Below are 10,819 nucleotides of genomic sequence, written 5' to 3'. Positions count from 1 at the left end.
CGTTTTTCAAGATGGCCGCCAAAATCGCCCACATTTTCATGGAAATGTGTGTAGTTGGCCAATTTGAATTATCTTTGTGGCTATCCCTATGTTTTCAGGCCTTCTGGAGTCGATTTTTCTCATTTTATAGTCCTTTGATTTTGTCATTTTTCAATATGGCCGCAAAATCGGCCTCCCAAAGTTGATTTCTTCCGAAGAAATGTGTGTAGTTGGCCGATTTGAATGTTCTTGTTTTCAATTTGTATGTCTTAGAACATGCTACCATTTTCTTATTAGTTTAGCACTGGTCTAATGATTTTAGTGATGAATTATTACATTTGTAATGAAACAATAACGAAATATAATGCCAATACAACTTTCTTGGAAAAGTAACAAAACAGAACACCAATACAATTGATCTCATTGTTCTTTCTTCAGTTGTAACTCCACACAAAAACAACTGTCTGTGGGTTTAAACTGCTGAAGGGATTGGGCGATCTGAAAATCCATCCATTTTTCAAGATGGCCACCAAATTGCCCTCCCAAAGTTGTTTTTCATATAAATGTGTATAGTTGGCCGGTTTGAATGATCTTCGTTTTCATGCCTACTCTAGCTGATTTTTCAGATTGTATAGCCCTTTGACTTCTACATTTTCTCATTTAGAGGATAGTAAAATGATGAACTCTCAACCCTGAATGCAGAGATGAGCAGTATTTAAATCAAATTTGTTCACCTCCGAGACATGATGTCCCTTGAGCAACGGCATCCAGAAGTGGCCAGGGAGTTTCACAAGGGCAACTTTGTTGTTCACAAGTCTCAAATAATTCTCTGCCCTGGCGTTTGACCAAGCCCATGAGCAAAATAATGCAGTCATCAAAGGTGACAGAGGAGCCATTGGATTGACAGAAGACCCGGTAACACTTTGTAGGTGGATGGTAGCTGGACCAGGAGTGACTCATCTAGTAGCTGGATATGAAGCTGTGTCAGGTGTGAAAGATTCAACCAAAGGCAGCAGACATCATGAGCAGACACTGAGTGCCCAGAAATCATTCTTTGAGAAGGTGAAAGGACTTTCTGAAGTGCTGTCGGAGATGGGCAACCCATTCCAAGAAGAATCAGGTGACCTACTGGCGCTAGACACAAAGAACATTGCAGACCCAGCTCTGGCGACAATGGTTGGTACACATCACCAGCGAGGCAAAGAGCAGTTCCAGTCATTCATGCAGGGCTAAAGAATGAAGATGAATGTTCATTCTATCATCCAATCAAGAAGAACACAGTTTGTTTCTTTAAACAAGTCTTAGAGCAAGCTGGGGGCAGCTCTAAGGAGAAGTTGCTGAAAGATGACCGCCAGCTGTTCTCACGACTCTTCATCTCATGCCAGAACAGGCAGTGTGACTTGAAATAATTCTTCAATTATTTATAGAGATCAGTCGTCACCTGCATCTCTCAGTGACAGTGGCAAGCTTCATACATGTCAGAAGTCACAGCTGGCTGAAATCCTTCAAGCACAAGTGAACATCCCAGACAGAGAACCAAGGGGAGATGCAGTCATCATAGATGGCTAATTCCATGCACCTCAAAGACATTTGATAACTATGCTAGATACATCACTCAGAAGGTGGAATCCTACAGTGCCAAGTACAAAAGGGTGGACATAGAATTTGATGTGTACAAGAAGTCAAGTCTGAAATCTGAAGCCAGGTTGAAAAGGGGGCAAGGAATGAGGAGAAGAAGAGTGACAGGAACAAGTAAGACCCCAAATAACTGGAGAAGCTTTCTTGAGATGACAGCAACAAAACTGAGCTGTTTCACTTCCTTGCAGAGATGTGTGAGGCAGAGACGACAAGCACACTCATTGTCACAAAAGGAGAAGATGCTATTAGCAACACAAGGAGGTCCCTGCATGCTGTGTCTCCATGCTCTCATGAAGAAGCAGACAACAGCCAGGGATGCAACAATGGGTGGAAGCAAGTCCCTCATCATCAAGGCTAATGACACTGACATCCTTGTCATAGCCACATCTATACTGCCATCCTTGCAGGACCTTGGTCTTGAGGACATGTGGATTGCCTTTGGCCAAGGTGCCAATGTAAGATGGATTCCAGTCCATGAGGTAGTCTCTGCAATCGAGCCTGAGAAAGCCTGTGGATTGCCATACTTTCATGGATTCACTGTGTGTGATGGTTTCTGCCTTCCGCGGTAAAGGGAAGAAGACTGCATGGCAGACTTGGAACATCTGTGAGGTTTCTGAAACCTTCACCAATCTCAGCCAGCATCCAACATCAGTTACTGAGCTTGATCTACAACGGCTGGAGAGATTTGTTGTCCTAATGTATGACAGATCAAGTGCAGCCACTGGCGTGGATGAAGCAAGACTCAATCTCTTTGCCCGCAAGCAGAGTCCATACAACTCAATTCCACCAACACAGGCAGCCCTCAGAGAACAAGCCAAGCATGCTGCTTATCAGGCTGGGATTATCTGGGGCCAGGCTACCATCTCCAGGCCAGACACCAGCAGTCCTGCTGACTGGGGGTGGACACAGAAGGGAGCGACATGGCAGATATGTTGGTCAGCATTACCTGCAATTGCTGCCAGCTGTCAGGAACTGACCAAGTGTTCCTGTAAGAAAGGTTGCAAACGGAGATGCAAGTGCTTTAACTCTGGATATGTGAGCAGTAGCTCATAGAGGACCAATCACATAACATCCACAGACAGTTGTTTTTGTGTGGAGTTACAACTGAAGAAAGAACAATGAGATCAACTGTATTGGTGTTCTTTTTTGTTACTTTTCCAAGAAAGTTGTATTGGCATTATATTTCGTTATTGTTTCATTACAAATTTAATAATTCATCGCTAAAATCATTAGATCAGTGCTAAACTAGTAAGAAAATAGTAGCATGTTCTAAGACATACAAATTGACAACAAGAACATTCAAATCGGCCAACTACACACATTTCTTCGGAAGAAATCAACTTTGGGAGGCCGATTCTGCGGCCATATTGAAAAATGACAAAATCAAAGGGCTATAAAATGAGAAAAATCGACTCCAGAAGGCTTGAAAACATAGGGATAGACACAAAAATCATTCAAATCGGCCAACTACACACATTTCCATGAAGTTTTGGCGATTTTGGCGGCCATCTTGAAAAAAGAGCAGATTTTCAGATGGCCCATCGGGCAGATTTGATCAGAAACCTCTGGAGAACAACCGAGCCAAATTTCATGCTTGTATCAAAATTTGCACGATTTTTTCTGTTATCCGCTCCACTAGTACCCCGTTTTACATTTACTTTCTTCTTTTTGTCAAAATGTATTGTACAAAGTGATGTGCCGTGTATGTTGTGAACTCTCCTGACCTCCTGTTACATGTTACATGTCTTTGCAAAAATGATGTAAAAATAAAAGTATTAAAAAAAAAAAAATTCATTGCAGTCACTAATCACTCTCCAAAAGAGAGCAATAAGGACCATACACAAGGTTGGCTATCTGGAACACTATTTTTACAGTCAAAATTATTAAAATTAACTGACATTGTATTAGGGTTGTAGCGGTACTAAATTTCTGTTTCGGTGCCGGTACCAATTTGTATTTCGATACTTTCGATACTTTTCGATACTTTTTGTAAAAAAAAAAGTGAAACTGTCCAATGTCAAGATTTGGCTTTATTTTAAGAGTTTGGGAACAATTACACCAATAAATTGGTGTGGCATTTAAATGCTGAACAAAACAAACCTTTTGAGCAGTGAGAATACCGGTAAGTAAAATAAAGTAATGCCAGTGAAAATAAAATGACCATAAAACACTAGCCTATAGCAGCAAAAACTCAGAGAAACACCAATAACAACAATAAATAAATAATTGGTGGCATTTAAATTCTGTCTAACTTTTACTTGTCAAATAAGTACACACTCAGTAACATAACACAAATCTTTTGAACAGTGGGAAATGGGAATAAGTAAAATAAATAAAATAAATAATAATATAATAAAACACTATAGCAGCAGAAACTCAAATCTTTTTTTCTTCAACAAGCAGCATGGCTTCATATTCCCATTCTGTCCCCCAGCCTACTCAGTCTAAACCCTAGTTCTCCTATGGGTGGTAGACAGACTCACTGTTTGGCTGACTCAGTTTACTCACTCAGTCCCTCCCATCCCAATGTCTTCTTCAGGTTCCTAGCCAAGAAAACGAGGGTGTCAACATGTTCCTCGGTCAGTCTAGATCTTGTTGGACTGCAGATATTCCCAGAAGTACTGAAAACACGTTCAGATGCACAGCTTGATGCTGGAATACAGAGATATTGTCTAGCAAACTGAGCTAAGATGGGCAGGTCTGTCTGGTGTTGCTTCCACCATGCCAGGGGATCCTCTGCAGGGCTGATGTCTCTAAATTGTTTATACTCAGTAATCTCAACTTCCAGTTTAGCACTTCTTGTCATGGGTGGGGCATTCAGGCAGTATTACTCACAGTTTACATCTAACGTTATGTAGGCTACTTTCACGCATACTTCAGTCAGGGTTATCGACAGTCCATATTATTGCCTCTGCACGTTTCCCGACGCTACAGTGAGCGCTCGTTAACTAACGTTACTGCGGAGTCCGCTGTTAGTACAGCGGAGTCCGCTGTAACGTTAGTACAGCGGAGTCCGCTGTAACGTTAGTTAACGAGCGCATTTTCTCACTGTAGCGTCGGGAAACGTGCAGAGGCAATAATATGGACTGTCGATAACCCTGACTGAAGTATGCGTGAAAGTAGCCTACATAACGTTAGATGTAAACTGTGAAAGGGCACAGCTGCTGCTACTAACTGGGCTGGGAGAGGCTTTGTGTTTAGCCATAGCCTACTTTGCTAGTTTGCTTTTAATGTGCGCGGGTCTGCTCAGTGCTCAGCTGCTTTTTTTCCTCAAACTCTTTTCCTCACCGCTTGACATGTGGATATGACGTCACTCACTCCAGCGCATTTCTTAAAGAGACAGGCTCATATTGACCATTATCAGTCATAGCAGCGGTCGGAAAAGTACCGGGTCTTTTTAAATCTTAGTATAGAACCTGTTCTACAGCAATAGTACCGCGGTTCGGGGGTAGTACCGGTAGTACCTACATCCCTACATTGTATCATATCAAACGTCAATAATAATGTACAAGGCGAGAAACAATCAACCACCAGAAAACATACAGAATTTGTTTCGGGATCGTGTGGGGGGTTATAACTTAAGGGGACAATATAATTTCAAAACTCTCAGTATACGTACAACTATGAAAGGTTTTTGTGTTTCAACTTCTGGTGTGAAATTATGGAACCGTTTGAGTGAGGAACTAAAGCAATGTCCAAACAAAAACTATTTTAGAATATTGTACAAAAATATGATTTTCACAAGGTACAAGGAGAGGAATGCAGGAGTGTTACACTGATTTTCACATGGTGGTGGTGGTGGTATTAGATTACATGTTTTATGTATGTATGTATGTACGTATGTATGTCTGTCTGTCTGACTGTATGTGTATGTTTGTATGTATGTATAAATAACTACCGGTACATTTAAAAAAAATTGATAACTATATAGTTACGTTATTGTATACTATGTATGGGATAGTGTATGACAACAATTATTGTCATATATATACATAATTGTTATGTATTACTATATGGCTAGTGTTTTATGTGTATGTGTGTATATGTATATATATATATATATTAGGGATGGGCATTTCTAGCAAAAACACTATTCGAAATTCGCTGGCCAAAGTCGACTTTTAATCGAAATTCGGAAAAAAAAAAAAAAATTAAAAATGTAAAAAAAAAAAAAAAAATGGTGAGTGAAATGTTGCATTGTCTCCCCTGATTCTAAGGCTTTATTAATTAATAGAAAAAGCTTCTGCTGTGGATTTTTAGCTCAAACAAGCATTGCACCACTGACGTAAAGAACATGTTACATGACATTGACATTTTTGAAAAAAAAACAACAGTTTTGACAATCATGAGTGGTTCATTAAATATTTAGTAGGCTCAGGTCTGAGTGCCAAAGGGGTGCCAAAGTCACCCCCTCTCCCTCTTCATGGGATTTCATCCGCCATTCATTTTTCCATAAACCTTGCTTAAAATGCTTATAAAAATTGTTTTACTTGCTCAAACCAAGCGATTCGACTATACTTAGAATCAGGGGAGACAATGCAACATTTCACTCACAATTTTTTTTTTTTTTTTTTACTTTTTTTTTCAAATTTCGACTTTCAATAATAAAAGTCGACCTTGATAATAACAACGATTATTCGAAAATTCGAAATTCGATGTCCATCCCTAATATATATATATATATATATATATATATATATATATATATATATATATAGTATGTGTTGTTATACAAGTATATATATAATAATGTAGTATTGTGGAAAAGGGGTGGGAGTAAGTTATACTTCTTCTCACTCCTTTTCGAATATGTCTTCGTTTGTTACCCCTTCATCTTTATTTCATAATACTATTTCAATCGACTTGTTAACGTGTAATTTTGAAGGCCCGTATATTGTCTCTGTTTTGTTTACATACATATTCGGAATAAACATGACATGACAAGAATAGAAGAAGTGTGTTTGTGTGCCATGCAGCATCTGTGGGACGATTGGCTTATCTTGACCGACCACAACATTTGTTCACAGCAACAGGTGCTTCCAAACACAGCCAGGCCCAGCACCCCTCTGGCCCGAAGAGCTTCAAACTCGGCCCTGAGTGCACTGCTGCACCGCCAATCATTCAGGTCTATCTGCCAGTATGCTAGTATGCTGTCTGTCTCAGTTGTGTCTGTGTTTAACCACAAGCACTGATACTAGATGCATTCAAAGTCAAACCAACACCTAAAGCTCCCAAAACTGTAGTGAAATTGGGACTGGTGTGTAAATACTGCACAATGCACATAGGAAGGAAACTGATCTGGGGCCGAATGACTGCAAGCAGCTCATGGCTGCCTCTGTGGTATCACGAATGGCAAGAGTATACTATTGGGTCAGCAAACAACAACAGAATGCCCCAAGCATCAATGTGGACCCCCGAAAACAGGCATGCAGTGTTACCTAACCTTACAGTATCATTTTTCTTAAACTGACTGCCAAGTGGTTAGGGATAGCTCATTATGTAAGGTTTGTAAACAAACCACTAGCAGTCATAAAAGCAGATAAGCTCCAGGGGAAAAGGTCATCTCAGTTTCGGGATTCGCAAAGTAGGCCTCTGCTCTCGTGCACCAACTGAGCAAGACCGGGCAAATGAAATCATGAGCAAACATGCCCTGAGAAAAGAGGTGTCTGCATAGCAACGAGTGCCAATGTCCTTGTCATGGCAACCCCTCCTGTGCCCTGGCCATTCATCGCGGGTGCAGCTGGTACACGTCTCTATGGCTGTTCCCTTAGGTCTGACTCCACTGGGACAGACTGCCGAGAGAAAAAAACAAACATCCTCCCACTTTTTCTTCTTGTCTTTCTTCCCTGTAGCGCTCATGCAGTTTCCATAGTGCAGCAATCATCTCCTATAACAGTCTACCTATAACCAGCCCCTCAGGGACAGTCTTCTATGCAATCAGAACAACAACTTGCTGTGGGTGAACCCAAAACAAAACTGGGGCAACAGGTTATACACGAAACAAATGGATCAACACGAAAACCCCTGCAACATGTTGCCTATTTAAACAGAATAAAACAGCAGATTGGGCCCGATCACCAGTGGTTGTTCTGAGGAAACGATGCTAATGTTAACATGACATAAGAAGAAGGGAGTGGGAGAATATTGAGTCAGAAAACGCCAGCCATGTCAGAATCATGGCAACGTCCTTTTCCATTGCTACAGCAAAGCATGTCCAACGTGCTGTGCCAAATAGTATGACAGCCAAAGCCACAAACGCTGTGTGTGTGTGTGTGTGTGTGTGGGTGCGCGCACAAAGACAAAACCAGCAACTTCAGTTAAGAGTGAGAAGTAGGGTAACCGTAACTGCAGGACAAAAATGTGTGTTCCTTAAAGAGACATTCTTCTGTAGTCAAACCTGTAGACCTAGCCCCAAGACCCGGTGCCACTGCCTATGGAACCAAGTCTATCTTGAGAACAGTGCCAAGGTGTGAACAGAACTGTACATAGTGTGCAAGTTTCCTCTGACACTGAGAAGGAAACACTTCTCCTTCTCCTTCACTGCGAATTTACACACAAACCCACAAAAGGATAGAGGCTGCGTCATCCAGACCACAGGAGTTGTGTGTGACATTCAGACAAAGATAACATCCCCTCTGTCTGTAGAGATAGAGCTATTAAACCCTCTCCTTTTGAAAAAGAGTAATCGTGCTGCCTGCCCCTCCATAGGACAAGTACTATCGACTCAATCAATCTGACAGTTTAGAGGGGGAGGGGGCCGACAGGGCCTTTTGTTCTGCAGATGGGGACATTGCTACAGAAGAATAACAGATGAAAGTTGTTTAGCTAACCCACCGAGAGTCAACTTTCCAACAACAGAACATGGCGATGTAAAGTAGCTAAACAAATTACAATCGAAACGGTTTCCAACATTTCCTGGTCTCGGGACGTTGAATACGAAATGTTATTCGGTAGGTTCGCAAACTCAAAGTCATAATCGTTGTTACCTATCAGTGGATTATTTACCATATCTTCTCATCTTATCGTGAAACCAGCCAACGTAGCACACCCACCAACAAAAACTATCTTGGCGTTATTATCTGTCTCGTTCCAGCACAACGTTATCCAACTGTGTCGTAGCAAAACGTACTTTTCTAATGGTCTATCCATGCATTGCGGGGGGTAAAGGGACTGACCAAGTTGAGCTAGCTTGTGACAGGATTGTTGGGTGTGTTCCTGGCGTGAACACATTTCATCTCAACTGGGAAAACAGTGTTGCAGCCAGCCACTGTGTAACGTTAAGCAAACAGTATGTTTATTGTTATCATCCATCAAAGAGGGGGCTGTGGGATTTAAATTAGTGAAGTAAAGTAGTGCTAACCTTAACTAGCGTCTAAGTGTTTTATAACTAACAAACTAGACAAATATGTAACGTTATTCAAATCAATCCATGCTTTTGACACTTTAAATCCATAACCGGGACAAAGAAAATGTGTTCTTGCCTGCAATTCCCGACCTGCAAATACAACAGATCCTCTCCAGCTGTGGAGCAACACAGCCAAGCTAGCCGCGGCTGGAACTGACGTTAGCTAGCGAGCTAACTAGCCCCAGCCAGCCAGCCAGCCACACACACACGATACGTTTGGCGTAGCGTTAATTGGCGGGGTTTATTCTTACCCGAAGAGCTTCTTTTGTTCCATAACGTTAGTTGGTTTAGTGACGATATTCCCACCCGCCTCCGTTGTTTGGATATATTGTGGAAGTTGATGCTGTAACGTGGTTTGATGTGGTGCGGCAGCAGGACTCCTGTGAAGCGACTGAGCACAAGCAGGAACCGTAGTTTATCTCCGCCCTCCTTTACTGGAAAACACATGTTTTTGTTTTTTGTTTTTTTTAAGGGTGGATGTCAGATTAAAATAAGAAATTACAACACTATTTGTCCAGCTATGGGAAACTAAAGCAAAGCCTTTAGTGGGAAAATGCAATGTAGGCATAGTAGTAATTAATTGATAACACAAAACAGTAGGGGAAAAAAGGGGGGAGGGGGGCAATCTCACGCACACACTAATTACTTTTCAATCAAGGTAAAATCATCATCATTCAGTATTGATAATTGCCTCTTCGTTGATCATTTATGTTGGTTCACAGTCCTATTGAACATGTATCATACATTCTCATTATCATAATTGTCTTGCTACATTAAAAGCCTAAAGCCACTTTATTCAGTGAGTGCCAACGCTGAATTCCCCTCCCCCCGCCGCTATGTATTTAGCAGTCAACAGGTTTTCCAGTTCACTCCTGTGCTCAACGTTGTCCAATCCAACGGCGAGGCCTTGCGTCAGCCTTGTGGCGGGTCTTCTTCCCGAGACAGCACTTTGGACCAAACCACACCATGTATTTGACAGGTTGTCCCACCAGATCATAGAAAAGGCAACCTTCCAACTCTGTCCTTACTTTTTGAAAGGCAACTGGTTGAGCATCCCCGCTGACCTTCCTTCCAGAAACCCAAGCGAAATACCCCAAAAAATACAAGTGGGTACATGGTAGCCTACTACTACAATTTTCCATAGCCTACTAGCTGATGTGATGTGTACATCAAATAATGTATCAGGGCTTCCCAAACTCTCTCCTTGTGCCACTCACATTTCAACTATTCCTCATTTTGTTGTGGGTTCCCTGGTCCTGTTTGGGAACCACTGGTGTAGTATTTCAGTCTGGCTATTTTCCCATAGAAGTGGACAGATGTGATGCTTGTGTTTGTTTTAATGATGCTGCATACTGCAGCTTGGACATAATCCACTTGTCAGGATGTCACACAAATAATCTTCCTCCATCTTGTGGTCTAAAGGAAGAGCTGCACCCTCCAGCTGTGCTGCTTTGACTGCTGGGCAGATGAAAAACTGGAGACAGAGGGCCAAGAAAAGAGGGAGCAGAGGCGACTCACCAGAGGCATCTATTTGTCTCGACTCTGTGACATCAGAGACACTGGCAGGTGCATATCCACAAATGAGTATTTATCAGATGCATGGCCAGTGCTGATGATGCCTGCAACACTCCCAATATTGCAGCCTTTAGCCTACTCAAGGGATCACAAATGAACACTGCTCCTCCCAAATTCAACCTGCTGCGAGTATACATCGGTCAGTGTTGGGCCCAAAATGTTACCCATGTAGCCTACATGGGTAACATTTTGAGTTGTGTGAGTGAGCAATATTGTTAAATT

This window comes from Poromitra crassiceps (assembly GCF_964638095.1).
Source record: "Poromitra crassiceps genome assembly, chromosome: 1".
NCBI classification, from domain to species: Eukaryota; Metazoa; Chordata; class Actinopteri; order Beryciformes; family Melamphaidae; genus Poromitra; species Poromitra crassiceps.
The sequence above is the reverse complement of the archived record's forward strand: the minus strand, read 5'-3'. Positions refer to the sequence as shown.